The following is a 17,791-nucleotide window of genomic DNA, read 5'->3' as shown; positions in this document are numbered from 1 at the left end:
ATAAGTAAAATAAGTGCCCTATGAAGATTCCCAGAGATCTTTACAATTTACTTCTATCTAATTGTGTATTGAAATGTACGTTGTATCGGGGGTAAAATATACACCATTACTATTATTGCTAGCTATGGAAGTCTGTTATATATGTATAGCTTCTACCATAGGCTAGACATTTTGGTCAGCATGTTATATGCATTTTCTCTAATCCATGCAAACGTTTTTTTTTGCAAATGTTTTTGTGAAATATCATTATCGTAATTTTATATGAGGAAGCTGAACTTCAGAGATACTAGGCTTGCTTCTGTCCATGTGGCCTATGCTTGGAAGAACTCCGATCCCACCCAAGTTCTGAACTGCTCCCAAAGCCCATGCCCCACCCTGTCCTACTATTTTGCCTCTGAATATATTTTAATATTGAAAATATTACAGAATGTGGATCGTATGTCTTGTCTATGTAGTTGAAGTGCATGTGTTATAGAAATCCAGCTCAGGTGCAATCAAGTTAATTGAAAGTACTTCTGGGCTGAATTTAGCTTGGAATCTAGAGTGAGCCATGGCTCAACATGCCAGACTTACAGAAAACACTCTCTTTGCCATTTATGCTGTACTTGCCTTGCCAGCCGGATCACACAGAGATCTACATAGACTACTAAATTAATTGGCTAAATGTAGATTTTAATTGTTTGGTGCATGCATAAATGATATTAATATATAATATCTAACAGTGAGAAGGATTTAAAGAGTTGAAGTCTTTGATATGTAGTCAAGAGTTATAGACTAACATTTCTAACAAATCCTGAATCGAGAAATGATTTTCCTCCAAAGGGAAACATTTCACTTTATATCATTTCATTCTAAAATTCTTAGAAAATTTATACTTCCTTTACAGCTGAACCATGTTTGACTATTAGACCGTTAAAGCCAACTGCAGCTTTGTAGGGAAAATGCAGAGTGGGAACAGAGCTAGATCTCAGGGAGAGAAACTTGGTGTCTGATTGGATCATGGGGAAGGGCAAATCTGCTGAAGGGGTGCGTATGAATGAGCGCCCACCTTTGGTCCTTGTTTATGCGTTTTACAGTCCTCTTTTCTTTCTTTCTTTCTTTCTTTCTTTCTTTCTTTCTTTCTTTCTTTCTTTCTTTCTTTCTTTCTTTCTTTCTCTCTCTCTCTCTCTTTCTCTCTCTCTCTCTTTCTCTCTCTCTTTCTTTCTTTCTTTCTTTCTTTCTTTCTTTCTTTCTTTCTTTCTTTCTTTCTTTCTTTCTTTCTTTCTTTCTTTCTTTCTTTCTTTTTGAGAGAGAGAGACAGACAGACAAGAAGAAAGAGAGATGAGAACTATCAATTCTTCGTTGCAACATCTTAGTCATCTTAGTTGTTCATTGATGCTTTCTCATATAGGCCTTGACCCAGGAGCTACAATTGAGCCAGTGACCCCTTGCTTAAGTTAGTAACCTTAGGCTCAAGCCAGCTACCTTGGGCTTCAAGCCAGTGACCATGGGGTCATGTCTATGATCCCCTGCTCAAGTCAGAGACTCTACACTCAAGCTGGGGAGCTTGCGCTAAAGCTGGATGAACCTGTGCTCAAGCTGGTGATCTCAGGTTTTTGAACCTGGGTCCTCAGCATCCCAGGTCGACACTCTATCCACTGCACCACTGCCTGGTCAGGCTTTATAGACTTGTTTTTTTTTTAAAATGGATTTTTATAATGCTGTTTATTATGTTCTTTCAAATACCCTTTAATAACCATAAAAACTGTTGCAAAGTGCTGCTTTTGTATAGTTTTCAGATTGTGAACTCTGCTTCTCCCCAAACGTTATGCCTCTGAGAGCAACAAATCATCTTTTCAACAAGAAAGAAGGAAATAGTAAGATGGCCTGGTCATGGTGATGGGGGTCTTACAAAATCTGTGGTTCAGAAAGATAATTGGATGTTAGGGCAACAGTGGGAGAGGGAGTAACTACTTGGAATTTTGGGGGTCTCTGTTTTGTGCTATCATGCAGTGGGAAGATGCAAAATGATGGCATTTGGGTCTCCAGTGGGTTTGTATCTAAAAATCAGAGCTACTTCAGCAGGCCTGTTTTTATCCAAATTGAATCTGATAGACTTACATGTAACTGCCAACTTTAACATCTCAGAATTAAAGAGAACAAGCAATGAGACATGATCATCTTTGAATTTCACTCTTTAAGGTGAATTTCAGACTGCTGAAGCAGCATGCTAATAAAGGTTGCATTTAAAGGAATTTAAGTAAAATGAACCCTCTGAGCTGAAGGATATGTGGGGAATAAAAACTCTAGGTCACAAGAATATCATTAATATAAAAGATATATTCTCATGAAACTGACCTTTCATTCAAAAGAGGGATGGAAGGACAGAGGGCTGAGAAAGATGAATATTAAAAGTCACAACATCTCAGTTTGGCAACTCAGGGTTGGAGCTGCTGAGTCAGCAACTGCTTTGGAAATAGATTGTAAATACAACAGAAGTCACTTCGCTTAGGATTTCCTTTGTTGCTTACTACAAACAGTTCTTGACTTAGCATGGAACATTAAGCAGGATGGATTTGTCCATGGCCTTCAACAAACAGAAGCCACTTTTAAGTTTTTTATTCTTGAGCTATCTATATTCTTTTGTTCCTTGGAGAATAGATCAGGAATTTTGTGGAGGTTTCAGCACCTTATTACTGTTTCATGTTTCTTATTAACGTGCTTTATGGACGTTACTTTGCTGGAAGATATAACATAGAATCTTCTCATTCACAACAGCAGCGTATAAAACAGTATGTAGAGTATAATCTCATGGTAAATGATGTTTACTATAATGTTAACCCTGAGATTTTTTTTTTGAGAGGGATTATGAGTAGGTCTTACTCATTTGTTTATTTTTGCGGTCTTACAGTGTGGCCATCAAAACTGAAAATGTAAACTATTATTTTATTATGTTTATAATGTAGTAACAATAAGTCATTTATTATGTATTCCAAACTTGGTGGCCTCTCTGATTATTTCCTTTTATTTCTAGAGGTGATATGTCTTCTTTTTGTGCTAAGAGGAAAGAAAAATGAGTTATTAATATATTTTCACATTGGAATTAAAATAATTTTTAATAATTGTGCTTCATCTTGTATATAAGCTTTGCTTCTGTTTGACTTTGTTCAAATCATTTAATTTGAGGACTGGGTCCTCATCTGTATAATAAAAGGCTGCACTAAATGATCTCTAAGGTCCTTCTAAAATTCTATAATTTTATGAGTGACCATTTTCAAAGTACGTGTAGATTCATGATTTCGTTTGATTCCCCGACCTCCCAGTGAGGTCTTTCAAGATCATTGCTATTTTACAGATCGGGGGTTGAGCCACAGAGGAGTTGGGCGGTTTGTCCAAAGTCACCCTGAATCAGTATCAGAGTCTGTGGCTGTCCTATGGGTCCCAGTTTCCATCACTGAGCTGCCTGCCTGGTTCTCAGAAGCTCTGAACTGTGGAGACGCTGTAGGATGCCATCCTGCTGGGTGGCACCAACTGTCTTGTAGGAAAGAGAGTATCTGGGGTACCACACCCCAACAGTGCCTCCATAGCAGGAGAGGAGATAGACAAGTCCCCAGGCCATGGCTGAGGAGCTGTTGATTACAAATCATCCTTCTCTGCCTAATAAAGAATGAAACTAGGCTGAGAACCAAACTGGCTAGATTTTGTTTGCCTCCTAGAGTCAGAAGGCTTGACTACAAGGATCTGGACCACAAGGAGGAACCTCACATGGGTTTAGCACCTAGTTTGGTCTTCCTCACAGGTTTCTAGAAGTTTGGGAAACCATTACTGCTTGGATGTTCCAGTTTCCCCGTTGTACAACAACAAAGGCGATCTACCTCCTCACAGAAATACCGCCTGTGGATCTTTCATAAAAAGGGTAGATTACTGTTAGATTTATGGTTGTCTTCCAATTCTAGAAGAAGAGAATGATCCATGGATAAGAGCCACTTTTCTAATTGGGGTGTTTAAACCTGGCATGATGATGGTTCTTTCCATCCTTTCTTACTACTACCATACTTGGAATTTCCAGGGGACACTTTGGATTAATTCTTCATTGTAGGGACATGGCCATGGTCAAGTGCCTAGAACTGTAAATGCTTTAGCAGCCTGGCTGCTCCTAGCCAAGGCTTGAAAATTATCGACTGAAGCTGGCTGCATCATCTAAGTTAGTTGTTTCAACGCATTATACCCAGGCTGTGTTATCCATCATAAATGTACAAGAAAGCCTTTTCCCCACTGCTATTGATTTTCTCATGGTGACTATTTGTCTGTACTCTTGACAGGATGACAGTTGGCTGACATTGCTAAGCTCTGGTGTCCTTTTATACCTCCTTCTGTCCAAACCTGGCATATGGGTGGGAGGATTAAGATTAAAACCCACTTAAATAGTTGCTCTCTTATTGGATTTCCCCCCAATATTACTTACTCTTGTATTGTACTGTCAGTTTCAACATCTGGCTTCTCTCTGCCAAACGTTGGTTCTATTTTTTTCAGTCATCCTTTTTCTTATGCTGTGTTTCCTATATACATAAGCTGATAGCACCATTTACTAGATTCTAAAGTCATTCTGAGGCCATCGACAGTGACTTGAGGTAGATATTAAAGTGCCATGCTTTTCTAGGAGAGAAGGCAAATTGCCAAAGTCCAACAATGGCAGACCTTCCATTCAGTTATCTTCTCAGTTCAATTTGACTAGTCTAGATGAATCTTCTCTAAAAGAACAGACGTTTTCAGTTTGGGAAGAATGTCATTTCCCCTTTATAGGCTACTCAGATTTCATTTTCCACTTGAACTGCTGCAGGTATGCTGAGCTCCCTTCAAATTACCCAGGGGCTTGATGAATAGCTGGACTCACCACTGAGTGGACAGCTCATTAGCCAATCTGTGAGAGCCTGCTGTGACTGTTCTGAATCAAAAGCCAGGTTTCTAATGGTGGGTAGCCAATTAACAGCAAAATGTACTCTCATGAATTTTAACTGTTGCCTTGTCGGAAGTCTGAGTTTGATGTTCTCTTTCATGATGTTTATTTTTCTTATTGAAATTGAGGATGTGGCAGGGCTTGGTTGGAGTAAAGAATCAGGTTTATAAAGACAATTTTAAGATTATGATGATTGTTGTGCATGTTTTGTGTTATTTTGTTCTTTCTCTTTAAAATTGTTGGTGAAAACAATTTTGATTACAAGCTTCCATGTGATAGGTTTTGGGAGAAAGGTTACAGAAAAGAAACCAGTAGCAAAGCTTTCTTGTTTTTTTAAAATTATTTATTCTTATTATTGTATATATTGCACAAAATTAAAAAATATAGAGAAATATAAAAATGAAGAAAATCACCCACGATCCTATTACACAAAATAAAAACATGCTAGTGTATTTTGTACATCCTCCTGTGTTCTTGGCCTTTATGTCTACTTTCATCTGTTTCTTACAGACCTTTAATGTAATACATATACAAATATATTAAATTTTATGTTTAGACATATTTACAAAAATAAGTAGATACTCCACAAACTATTTGTAACCTGCTTTTATAGTTGATCATCATATTGTGAACATTTTCCTCATATCATTGCATATGATAAGAAACATAAGTATAGTATTTAAATAGTAGCTCCTAGGTTTTTATTTAATCCACTGCTAATTATTTTCTTTTTATTTTCTAGTTTACTTCATCTAAGACCACACCTTTTCATTTTTATTTTTCCAATCTCACTTTTATGCTCCTCTCTATCTTTAGTACATAACCCACCTCCCACTGTTTTTTTTCTTACCTGTCAGTTGGAGTTCAAGATGAAGACATCATGAAGTTGTAGCCACACTGGTTCTTCCAGGAACCTTCTCCCAGGGCGAGCAGAGTAAACGCAGCTGAGGCCCAAGCAGAAGGGAAGAAGCATTTGTGAGAGTAGGGATGCCACAAGCAAAGTTCTGGAAATCACCTCCACTTCTGGAAGGTCATCCTTGGTCATGCACTCTGATTTGGAGGGTGATGAGCAGTGGTGGGATTCAGCCTGTTCACACAGTTTTGGCAGAACCAATATCTAATTTTTTGTTGAGTTCAGCGAACCGGTAGTTAAAATAGCACTTGTAATCAGGGTTCTCTCTAAGGTGGGCTTCTGGGCAGCTGCCCAATGTGGAAATCACAAATTTACATTCCTTACTCATTTTTAACGTTCATCGGCACAACAGCATATTCTAAGCACTTGTAGTATGTTCATTCCATCCATAGGTGAAAAAAATTGCAAGTGAGGATGCCAATCAAGAAGCAATATAGAAATACCTTAAATAACAGTTTCATTGTTTTTTTGTCAGGTATTATTTAATATTTTTTCATTAATATTTCAAAACTCTTATAACTATAATTATAAGAGTACAATAACTACTCTAAGAGTACAATAACTATTGTATAACTACTCTACAATTCTATATTAACATTAATATTTCAAAACTCTTATAAACTCTTATACTTTATCTAATCCTTTTCTATTCTTGTTTGTGTACCTCTTTTATTGTACTTATTTAAGTATTAAAGGCATGAAATAATAAACTACCTTAAGGTATATCATTTTTTTAATATTTAAAATGATCATTAGGGCAGAGAACTGGTTGTTGAATTACTTGAATCCTACCACTGGTGACGAGGCATGGCTTTCCTGCAGTGTGTTATTCTCTGCTTTTGCTTCCAACTTCTTAGACTCCTTCTTCAGAAATCCTGAAACTTCAGTTTAAATTCTTTGTAGAGAGCTCTAGGATGTGAAGCCCGATTCCCATTCTGGCCCGATTCCCCCACAGACTCTTCTGCTTGGTTTTCTCAGAGGGAACCTCAGGGGCTTTATGCTTTTTTCTCATTTTTTCATTTTTCCGAAGCTGGAAACGGGGAGGCAGTCAGACACACTCCCACATGTGCCCGACCGGGATCCACCCGGCATGCCCACCAGGGGGCGATGCTCTGCCCATCTGGGCGTCGCTCTGTTGCATCCAGAGCCATTCTAGTGCCTGAGGCAAAGGCCACAGAGCCATCCTCAGCGCCCGGGCCATCTTTGCTCCAATGGAGCCTTGGCTGCAGGAGGGGAAGGGAGAGACTGAGAGGAAGGAGAGGGGGAGGTGTGGAGAAGCAGATGGGCGCTTCTCCTGTGTGCCCTGGCCTGGAATCGAACCCGGGACTCCTGCACGCTAGGCTGACGCTCTACCGCTGAGCCAATCAGCCAGGGCTGCTGTATGCTTTTTTGATGTGTCCCTTTAATATGAGCCTTCTTGTCCTATAACCCAAAGTATAGAGTTATACCATTTATCTTTGGTCTAAAAGTGATGGATCATTTGGGAATATTTGGGATTAGGTACATGAGGCAGATTTGGATATGATCTACAATTCTATTATGATTAAAGAAAGCCATGGAATAGAGACATGTTATAAGAAATAGCAATAACCTTACTGAAAACCTGACTAGACCAGAAAAGAACCCTCAGTGCCTCACATGAAACTAATGCCTTCGTGTGCCTCCCCCTCTGCTGCTTAGAGAATGGTAATTGGGACTGTTTAGGGAGAAATTTTAGTGTTCAAAAGTTTCTGTTTTAGGTGGGAAGCTCTTTCAGGGCCTTAATGCTAATGTTTTCTAATATTTTTATTCGTTACTTCTCCACTCTTCTTTTCTTACCTCTTCCCCCCCCCCCATTAAAATAAAGAGGATCTGATATCACACCTATAACTGTGGGTTAGGGACTACTAAACAATTTGAATGAAGTAAATCATAGTCATAGTAAAATGTTATCTCAATCAGATGTTTGGATCTCTGATTATTATTTCTAATTTTTATTCCGGATAATAGCCATACTGTTCATTCTTTCCAACCTCTCCAACTTTCACTCACCTTGCCAAAAGGAATATTTTAGTTTATTTGTGTTTAGGGCAATGGGAGTGAGATGAGTCTAAAATGATGCTCACATTATTCTGTTGATACTGAAGGTCATTTAAGTTCTCCAATGATAGGTTTCTTTACATTTTTTGTCCCTTTTCTGAATAAGAAAATATTTATGGATTCCCCATATTATAAAGACTCTGTAGTCCCTTCTCCCACAATGTATGTATTTAAAGGAAGTTCATGTACTTTGTCTATGGCTTCTATTTTTAACATCACTTTGAGTCAGTAAAAGTGAGAAAGCCATGGTTCTTTCTCTATCAGCCAATCACCTTCTTTCCTGAAGCACTTGCCCTACTTTATCTAATCCTTTCCTATTCTTTCAGGTTTAGATTTGTGTCTTCATGTTTGCTCTTTCCCTATAGAACCTTCTTCACTTAAATCACTTCTTATCTGAGATCAAACTTAATTCATTGTCTTCCTTTTCACTGTTATTTAAATCTTAGCTTGTTTTCTTTGCCACAAGACACCTAGATTCATATTTGATGTTGCTTGACACATATAGTGTTATTTCAGTTTTTAATGATATTTTTACCCTAAACTTCCTCTACTCTGACATCCTTAAATGCAACTCTGTGCATTAGTTGTTTTTTCTACCTTAGCTATGAAGTATGTCAACAAAAGACATGCTTCTTTTTAATAGAAGGAGGGGCAGATAGGAGAGTGGAGTGATGAAAATCATCAACTCATAGTTGCGTCACCTTAGTTGTTCTTTGATTGCTTTCTCATCTGTGCCTTAACCTGGGCAGTCCAGCTGAGCCAGTGACCCCTTGTTTAAGACAGTGACCTTGGGACAGTGACCTTGGGCTTATGCCAGTGACCATGGTCTTCAAGCCAGTGACCATGGGGTCATGTCTATGATCCCATGATGAAGCCAGTGACCCTGTGCTCAAGCTGGTGAGCCCGCACTCAGCAACCATGGGGTTTCGAACCTGGGTCCTTAGCATCCCAGATTAACACTCTATCCACTGTGCCATCCTCTGGTCAGGAAAGACATGCTTTCTTTTAATAAATATATTAACATGAAGTATGTTAGAAGGGAATAGATTGATCCTTGCATTTAAAGGCCAATAGCACTGTAGAACAGTTCTCAGAGTTGACTTCTAGAGCAGATTACAAATGTTCTCCCTCCTTACACCCACCCCAAAATTTCAAACTGAATATTGGCTGGAGTTTTAGCTAAAGAAAGGTATCTAAGTTTAAATGTGGTCCCATTTTTGTGAGACTGGGGGCTTTTCTCTTTGAACTCTTACCCCAAAATGCACTGTGTCTGCGTGGTTGAAAGAGTGAGCAGAGGAAGAGTGCCTTCTCTCCTTTTGGGGGGGTTCTAAAATGGTGACAACAGTCTGAGACACAACTTTAAAAAAGTATTTTCCTGGTAAATGACCTGAGGCAGCAAACTTTCCCACTTCCCATAAACAACAACAAAAAGAAAAATCTGGTCTGCCTAACGATTTCTCCATTTTGTAATTATTTACCTTTTCTTGTTTCTTTATAATTATGTTACAGTGTAGGTGACTGATGACTATAGAGGTTATCACATCAGCTGAATAAATATACATATCTCCTTGAGGTGAGGATGACTGGGGCAACAGTAGTAATGCATTATCTTCCCTTCCTAGCTTTTCAACTAGAAGCACATATTAATGTACTATAGGACAGAGTCAACCATGTAATTAAAAAAAGAAATATGTAAATGTGCCTAATTTTATCACAAGTCTTTAATGAGCTTCTTAATATAGTTCTAGGTTTAATGGCATTTTAGTGTTTGAATTAAACCAATGATTCTTAATAGGAATCATTTCCTGCAGCAGAGGTGGTGGTGGAGAAGATGGCTGTAACACGAGTCCTGTTTGATGTGCTGCTGCCTTGAGGGGATGTTTTCTGAGCTGAAAAACCATCACTGCCTTCTTAACCTATGGCCTGGTGCTGTTCTATCCCTCATGTGTGTTATGGTAGAAAAAAGGTTGAGGACCAAAGAGGTAGATTCTCTTGAAGGACTTGATTATAATTATGTGTTTGATTTTCTGACTTCCCTAATAGGTTATAAATCTGTGTAGGAAGACCTTGGAAATATTGTGGGGTCAGTTCCAGGCCAACAAGATAAAGTGAGCATTGCAATAGAGTGAGCGATACTCTTTTTTGCGAGGGGAGGATCTTGCCTTCTATTCGTATAAAATGCAAAAGTCTGTAAAACACAATAAAGCAAGGCACAGTATAATGAGGTATGCCTGTCGTGGCCTGGACCATGTCTGTCTCATCAATTTATTAATCATTAATAATCAAATAATAATAATTTGATCCCCATCGCCATACATATAGTAGGTGCTCATTAGACATTTGTTGAATGAATAAAAGAACGAAAGCATGATAACCAGGCAGACTGCAGATAAAGATTTCTCTAAGGTTTAAGTTGGATTGTTTAGTTAAAAGTTAGTTTGCAGGGGCACTTGCAAAAATTCACCACTTCTCCCTACCCTGCCAAAAAGCCACCAGAAAAAAAGTTAAAAAACAATATCAAAACTGATATATTGATATATTATTTAAAAATAAGCTAAAACATTGAGAAAATGGTTTAATACATAGATTAATCAAATCAAAATGAAGCATACTGGCAAATGAGGGGATGTAACTCAGGAAAGAGTCAGAAATAGAAACAATCAGCTCAGAAATAAAGACTAAACTAGAATAAACAGAAAAAAATAATCAACACAACAGATGTTACTTTAGAAGAAATATAATGTGAAGAAGAGGATAATTTTAAAGATTGAAAGAAATGAAAAAAGAAGTAAAAAAGTTTTGAGAGGAAGAAGATCCAACATAAGTATACTAGGAGTTCCGGAAAAAGTAAATCAAGTCAATAGTACAGAACAAATTCTAAAAACTGTAATTCAGAAAAATTATTCTGAAATTCATAAAAAGATAGAGCTATACAAAAAAAGATGTAGTTCAGAATATCACTCCAGAATCACTAATATCATGACTTATTTAAGTGAGATTTACTAAAAAAATTATTTGAGCCTCTTCACAAAACTGAGTGAAGATAAGGGAAAGAAAATTAGGTTGTCATTGGAATTTTTTTTTGACAGCAATGTTTTATGTGAGAAGGCAATTAGGTAAAATATTTGGGAGAGTCAAAGAAAGAAAATAAAAGTTAAATTTTTTATAGCTAGAAAAACTGACCTTCACTTATAGAGAGCAGAAACTGTTATTAACATATAATGACCCAATGAGTATAGTTCCCATTAGATTTTTTTTGAGGAATCTACTGGAGAATGAACTTCAGATAACAAAAATAACTAAAGAGATATTGTCATTAGGAGTGGTGATAAATATTGAATATATAGTTACTTGTAGAACTAAGGATAACTGAGGGCTAATGGAGTAAGTTTTTATGAAATAGCAGTATGGTGTAAAATGTAGATAAGGAATAATTACAAAAATGGAAATATAAATGGGCAATTATATGCATATGCAAATAAATGCATAAAAATAAAAATGTTCTCATTAATTATATTAGTGGTGGTAGTATTAGTATTGTTATTTGGAGACAGTTATGTGCGTAATACAAGAAAAAACAAATGAGAAATTATGGGATTTTCTAATTCTATCTGTCTATGTGCTTTAAGAATTATAATTTTTTGCCTGACCAGGTGGTGGCGCAGTGGATAGAGCATCGGACTGGGATGCGGAGAACCCAGGTTCGAGACCCTGAGGTTGCCAGCTTGAGCATGTGCTCATCTGGTTTGAGCAGAGCTCACCAGCTTGGACCCAAGGTCGCTGGCTCAAGCAAGGGGTTAATCGGTCTGCTGAAGGCCTACGGTCAAGGCACATATGAGAAAGCAATCAGTGAACAACTAAGGTGTCACAATGAAAAACTGATGATTGATGCTTCTCATCTCTCTTGTTCCTGTCTGTCTGTCTTTATCTATCCCTCTCACTGACTCTATCTCTGTCCCTGTATATAAAAGAAAAGACTAAGAATTATAATTTTTTAGTGTGGAAGAAAGGAGCTATACATATAATCTTGAAACAGTTGAATAAAAAACTCATAGTCTTGAATTAGAATTATTGGCATGAACTTATGAAATATTGTATGTGTAAATATGTGAATGTACATCTGTGTCATACTTCTGCCTACTAGAGAGTTTTAGAAACAATGAGCAACTCATTGGCAAAGATTACACCTAACATCCAGATTGAGTTGGCTTTGAAATAACATTTTCCATAAAAATAAACTGGGACTAGGAGAATTAGCTAATTCCAAGTCTGAGGCTGGAAATGTATAAGATTAATCAGGCCAATCTTTTCATATCATATATTTAGGGAGTTATCAAAATTTACTGGGGTTATGTCAAAAGAACTCAGGAATGAACTTGAAGAGCTTCCATTTGGGACAATTTAAACTTCAATAGAGATAATTATAGTTGAATAAAACCTATAAATTATGCATAAATTCATGAATACATTACTGCATTTTAAAAACGTAGCCACCTTCAAAAGAGTCTTTAGAATCAATTCATTTTCTTGAAAATGGGTAAGTAAAGGAAAAGAATAAAATATTTACCCTATTTTTCCAATATGAACCATTGGGAAACTATATAGTAAATGAGGTAAAGTGTTTCTTTACCAAAGTATTTTAATAAATAAATGAAGAAGAATGAATAAAATTTAACTATCATCATTTTACAAACCCTAAACAAATTGCTAGATTAGGCATCAGGCCTCAACAACTGTTAACAGAAAAGACAGATAACCAGACATTAAGCACTTTTTGCTGAAAGACCACACTTGCAAAAATCTTTGCAAAGGGGTAGAATCCAAAGCAGGCCAAGGTCTGGGATCCAGCTGCAAATTGTGTCCTATGTATTTGCAGGGAATACGTAGGACACAAAACTAAACTATACTATGTCAGTCACCAGCATCTGGACTGTGAGAAACTGCAGGTCAAATGCCACAGATCCTTGAACCAATAAATTATAAAGCAAAAAAGGGATAGCTGAGAAATCTGTGGATTAAAAGAAACTTCAAAAATGTATCATACATAATAAAATGAGCAAGACTAAAACATGATGTCTAGGAATGTGTATTTATATGATAAAACCATAAGGAAGTGATTAAAAGTTAGGGTATTGGTCAATTTGGGGAGGAGAATGGGGTTTGAGGTACGAATGGTATACAGAGGTTAGGTATCTTAGATGGCTGTCAAAGATTTATATCATGTCTTGGGTTGCAGTGGCAGGATGTGTGCCTTATAATAACTCATTAAACTGTCAGTTTTGTGTTTTATTTTATAATTAAAAAGTTAAAAACAAAGGAAAGTATGATTGGATGGGATTTTTCTTTCCTTTCCTATGTAAGTTCTATGAGTCTTTCTCTGCTCGAATATGTGGAGTGAGATCTTATTAAAGCCAAAAGTCCAAAGACTCCTTTTTTTATTTTATTTATTTTATTTTTTATTTTTTTGCATTTTTCTGAAGCTGGAAACAGGGAGAGACAGTCAGACAGACTCCCGCATGCGCCCGACCGGGATCCACCCGGCACGCCCACCATGGGGCGATGCTCTGCCCACCAGGGGGCGATGCTCTGCCCATCCTGGGCGTCGCCATGTTGCGACCAGAGCCACTCTAGCGCCTGAGGCAGAGGCCACAGAGCCATCCCCAGCGCCCGGGCCATCTTTGCTCCAATGGAGCCTTGGCTGCGGGAGGGGAAGAGAGAGACAGAGAGGAAGGCTAGGCGGAGGGGTGGAGAAGCAAATGGGCGCTTCTCCTGTGTGCCCTGGCCGGGAATCGAACCCGGGTCCTCCGCACGTGAGGCTGACGCTCTACTGCTGAGCCAACCGGCCAGGGCACAAAGACTCTTAAAGTAGAGGGCAAATCCCTCTTTATGTGAGAGTATGCCCAATGATCCAGAGAACTGACATGGTTCAAAACAGACCTGCTTCCCTTTCAGAACCCAGCATTTTTCTCTGTTTTATTTGCCTCCTGGGAAAACAATGTGACTTTAAAGGCTCTTGTCATCAGTGAGAATTTCTAACACGAGGGTGTCAGGGAGCTGGGCAATAAATCTCAGTGGACTAAACCACTGCCCCGAGTGACTTAGCACTCCCTGAATAGCTGCTAACAATGACTGCGAGCCGGTACTTTTCAGAAGCTGGAGTTGATCTTTATTTAATCTATCCATCCATTGCATGAACTTAGCCACCTGGGAGTTGTAAGAAGAAAAATGAGTCACCAAGATGTGTACATTATGGAAGGCAAACTCTCCCTCCCCCTTCTCTCACCTCCTCTCAAAGCAGTTCTAGAACTGAAATCTTTTTCTCCTTAGTAATTCACTAAGCGTTTGCAATCGTGGTCCACACATTTAGTCATTGTCAAGATGGATGTTTCTAAAAGAATTATTTTTTCATTTCATGGTGAGATTCTTTTCATCTTTCAGACACTTCAGTGACTGGCAAAAATTGGACATGAGAGGCTCAAGTAGTGAGGTGCCATTTGTACAGCGGTGCTTGGGGATGAGGGTCATACATGGACCGTGTCATGTCCAGTGTCTGATGAGCCGCGGGCAGCCTCTTTCATGGACATTGATGGATATTTCTGAAACTCCATTCAGGGTCTACCTTTTGAGTCGATATCTTAAAAAAAAAAAAGAAGAGAAACACTCAGCGATGATTACACCAGTCAGGTCTTCTTTATGGAGCTCATGTAGAATAAACTGCTTCATAACTAATGCCTGAGTGACTGCGGAGGGCTGAAGGCAAATTATTTGAATTAGGCCATGGAGAATATATCAGAGAGGCATCTGTATAGATGCAATTGATTCAGTTGCAATGGTGATCAGACGGGTATAGCAACATTTAGAGACAGAATAAAAACCTTCTATAAACATTTGTTGGTGGTTGGGAAAGATTTTTTTTATTTTATTTGAGGGGTTTGAAGTATTGGGGAATAGCATAAATACTATGAAATTAAACATAGAAGTCAGAAGTGAAATAGTGAGCTTTTTTTGCATAGTTTTGGGTTTCTTTGTGACTTAGAGGCATTTTACCAGGAAGAAACTAGCATTCAGAAGAAGTAATATAGTTTATAAAGCGAAAACAATGAACAAACAAAGGCCTCCATTACCATAAAAATGCTCTATCTTGCTTTAAAAAGTAGTTCTTCAAATGAATCCTGGTGACTCTAGTTTCAGGAGCCCTCTGGAGTTTTTGCATAGACCCGGCTCAGTGCTGCAGAACGGGCTGACCAGGACCCGAGGCCCCCTATGGACTGCTTCATCTTGGCACATGGAGTCCTGTTGACTTTTTTACGGAGCTCCCTGTAAGCCTGGCTGGGGAGGCCCTGAGCATCTGGCCAATGTAGCAGAATCCGTGGGCTGGGACTGTGCAGAAGCTTTGGCCCAACAGAGTGAAACTGCTGAACTTCAGCTTTCTCCCCAGTTTGCTTCACTTTAAAGAGCAGCCTCAGCTTGAACAGCTGGGGCTAAATTGCAGGGGAAAAGTTTCTGTGAGCTTTGCTGGCATTCCCAAATAAGTGCGTGGAATCTGGCCCCTGTCAGCAGTGCCCAAACACAGCCACCTGATTGTGCCTTGGTGAAATGAGGGTGGTTTCATTTCCCTTTTTAAAGTCCATTTCCCACACAATCGAATCTCCTCCAGTCAGGCCCACTTCTGTTTTAAGCGGAGAGCTGTTTAGGCGAGAGAACTCTCTGGAAGCCCTTATTGCTCGTATGACTTTGGGGGATTTTAGGTTTCCTTCTGGCCTCCCCAAGCCTAAACTGGCAGATGATGTGACTTACAGTGAAAGTTAGCTTGCTCTAGCTCCAGATTTGAGTCTTAGTGTTTCAAGATTTTTCTCTCTACTGAGCTTTTAGTATTTTAAATTGAGGCAGTTTGATATTCATGTCTCCATTTCTTCCTTCCCGTGCCAGAGGCTGACATTGCTCATGTCCCCTGACTCCTTTCTGCCCGAACTGTACTCCGTGTCAGAATACTTATTAGTGTGGCTGATCAATGAGTTAGCCTAGGCATTGAATCCTATTCTTGGTAAGTGGCGCTTGAGTGACAGTGGAGTGGAGTGGCCCCAGAGATGGGTGGGCTGTCCTTGCCTCAGTATTGTAATGAGCAGAGCCTTGGATCAAATGGCGAGAACCGTGTTTTTGTCTCAGCTTTGCCATTTACCAGTTAACTACAACTATGTTTGATCTCTTCAAGACTTTGTTTTCCTCATTGGAATAAGTGGAATTCCTGCTCTAAATACTTTGCAGTTTGTTGTAAATCTATGGGAATTAACAAATGGGTGTCTTTTGCAAATGGCCTAATGTGACACGTGTAAAAGCCATTAGTAGCATAATATATTGGAAATTTCTGCTTCCCTATTCCCTAGACTTACAGTAGCTATTAGGTGTGAGATTGTTTAAGCAAGTGCCTAAATTTCCAGTGTTAATAGCGCTGTGGAACAAACAGTACATTGGCTCTCAGCATACCTGGGTTTTTGTGTATAGTCCATAGTAATTGCTTACAAAACCTTGGGTCTTTGGGCTCTTCGTCCATATTTGTAAAGTTAGAAGGTTAAATTATATAAATGGTTAAAAAACATTGTTTTTAGCACTTGAAACCACATTTGTAATTATATCTTATGAAACCCTAATATCCAAGTAAGGTATTTGAAGGGAGCTGTGCTAAATCGAAGTGGGGTGTCAAGGTGCCTTGCCCTTTTCACCTCTGCACGTGTCCCAGAGGCATCCTTGTGACATCCTGGGGTGCCCTGAAACACAATTTGAAAACCAGTAAACCAGATGTTTTACAAAGCCCATTCCAATCTTTAACATTCTGTGACTCCAGATGAGCAAAGAAGACTAATCTATCAATGCCTTGATCAATTTTCTTATTATACTGTGGAAACTACAGGAAATTTATAGCCATGCCTATGCAGGCCCAATCAGCAGCTAGGTTAAAAGACAGTTATTCCTTTGTTTTCTTTGAAAAAGTAGAGTAGGGAAGATGTGCGGACACCTCTTACTGTCTCTGGAGCTGTCTGTTCCATGAAACCTTGAACTCTCCACACTGTCCTGCAGCAAATGCAGGTCCACAGGAATTTAGTTAGTGATGTCCATGTGCCAGGCATGATGCTGCTATAGGGTTACAAGGACACTAAGACAACAGTCCTACCTCAAGGATCACACACAATCACAATAGTTTTAAAATTATCCTTAGCAACTTCTAACTGCAACTTTATATCTTGGGCCTTACATATCAAGATTTTATTTGGTTTTGAAGGGTTGGTACAACAAAGTAGTTTGATTTTTTTACTTGAAACAGTTGGTCGGCTTTATTAGCTGTAGGATGTCTAAGCCTATGCCATGAATCAGGGTGACGATGACACCTGTGACTGAGGGTCCAGTGGTGGCGGATGCCAAGGAATAGTTTTGGCCCTGCATGTGATTTCTACAAACCATTTTGATCTTCTTTTTAAAAAAAAGATATGAAAAAATAAGTGAAAGATTTAAAATATATATACATATTTTAAAAATATTATAGAAATTATAGCAATTAAGAAATGAAATTATCCTCCCTTTAAAAATTATATAAAACATAACCACTTCATAGATTGCTTTAGGGTTATTTATTCTGAACTTGATTGAACATGTGTCATATAACTGAGCAACTTTAAAAATGATGAAGCCCTGGCCGGTTGGCTCAGCAGTAGAGCGTCGGCCTAGCATGCGGAAGACCCGGGTTTGATTCCCGGCCAGGGCACACAGGAGAAGCGCCCATTTGCTTCTCCACCCCTCCGCTGCACTTTCCTCTCTGTCTCTCTCTTCCCCTCCCGCAGCCAAGGCTCCATTGGAGCAAAGATGGCCCG

General features: G+C 38.7%; 1 protein-coding gene and 1 non-coding gene across 2 annotated transcripts in view; one reads left to right on the top strand and one right to left on the bottom strand.

The window, feature by feature from the left end:
* Positions 1-17,791, top strand: part of NXPH1 (neurexophilin 1) — a 310,810-nt gene that overhangs the window by 39,514 nt on the left and 253,505 nt on the right. The gene's annotated exons all lie outside the window — the stretch shown is intronic.
* Positions 13,703-13,778, bottom strand: TRNAV-CAC (transfer RNA valine (anticodon CAC)). The gene has a single exon. It is a non-coding gene; the product is annotated as a tRNA-Val (tRNA).

Source organism: Saccopteryx leptura, chromosome 12 (assembly GCF_036850995.1).
Source record: "Saccopteryx leptura isolate mSacLep1 chromosome 12, mSacLep1_pri_phased_curated, whole genome shotgun sequence".
Lineage (NCBI taxonomy): Eukaryota > Metazoa > Chordata > Mammalia > Chiroptera > Emballonuridae > Saccopteryx > Saccopteryx leptura.
This window is presented reverse-complemented; position numbering and strand designations above follow the sequence as displayed.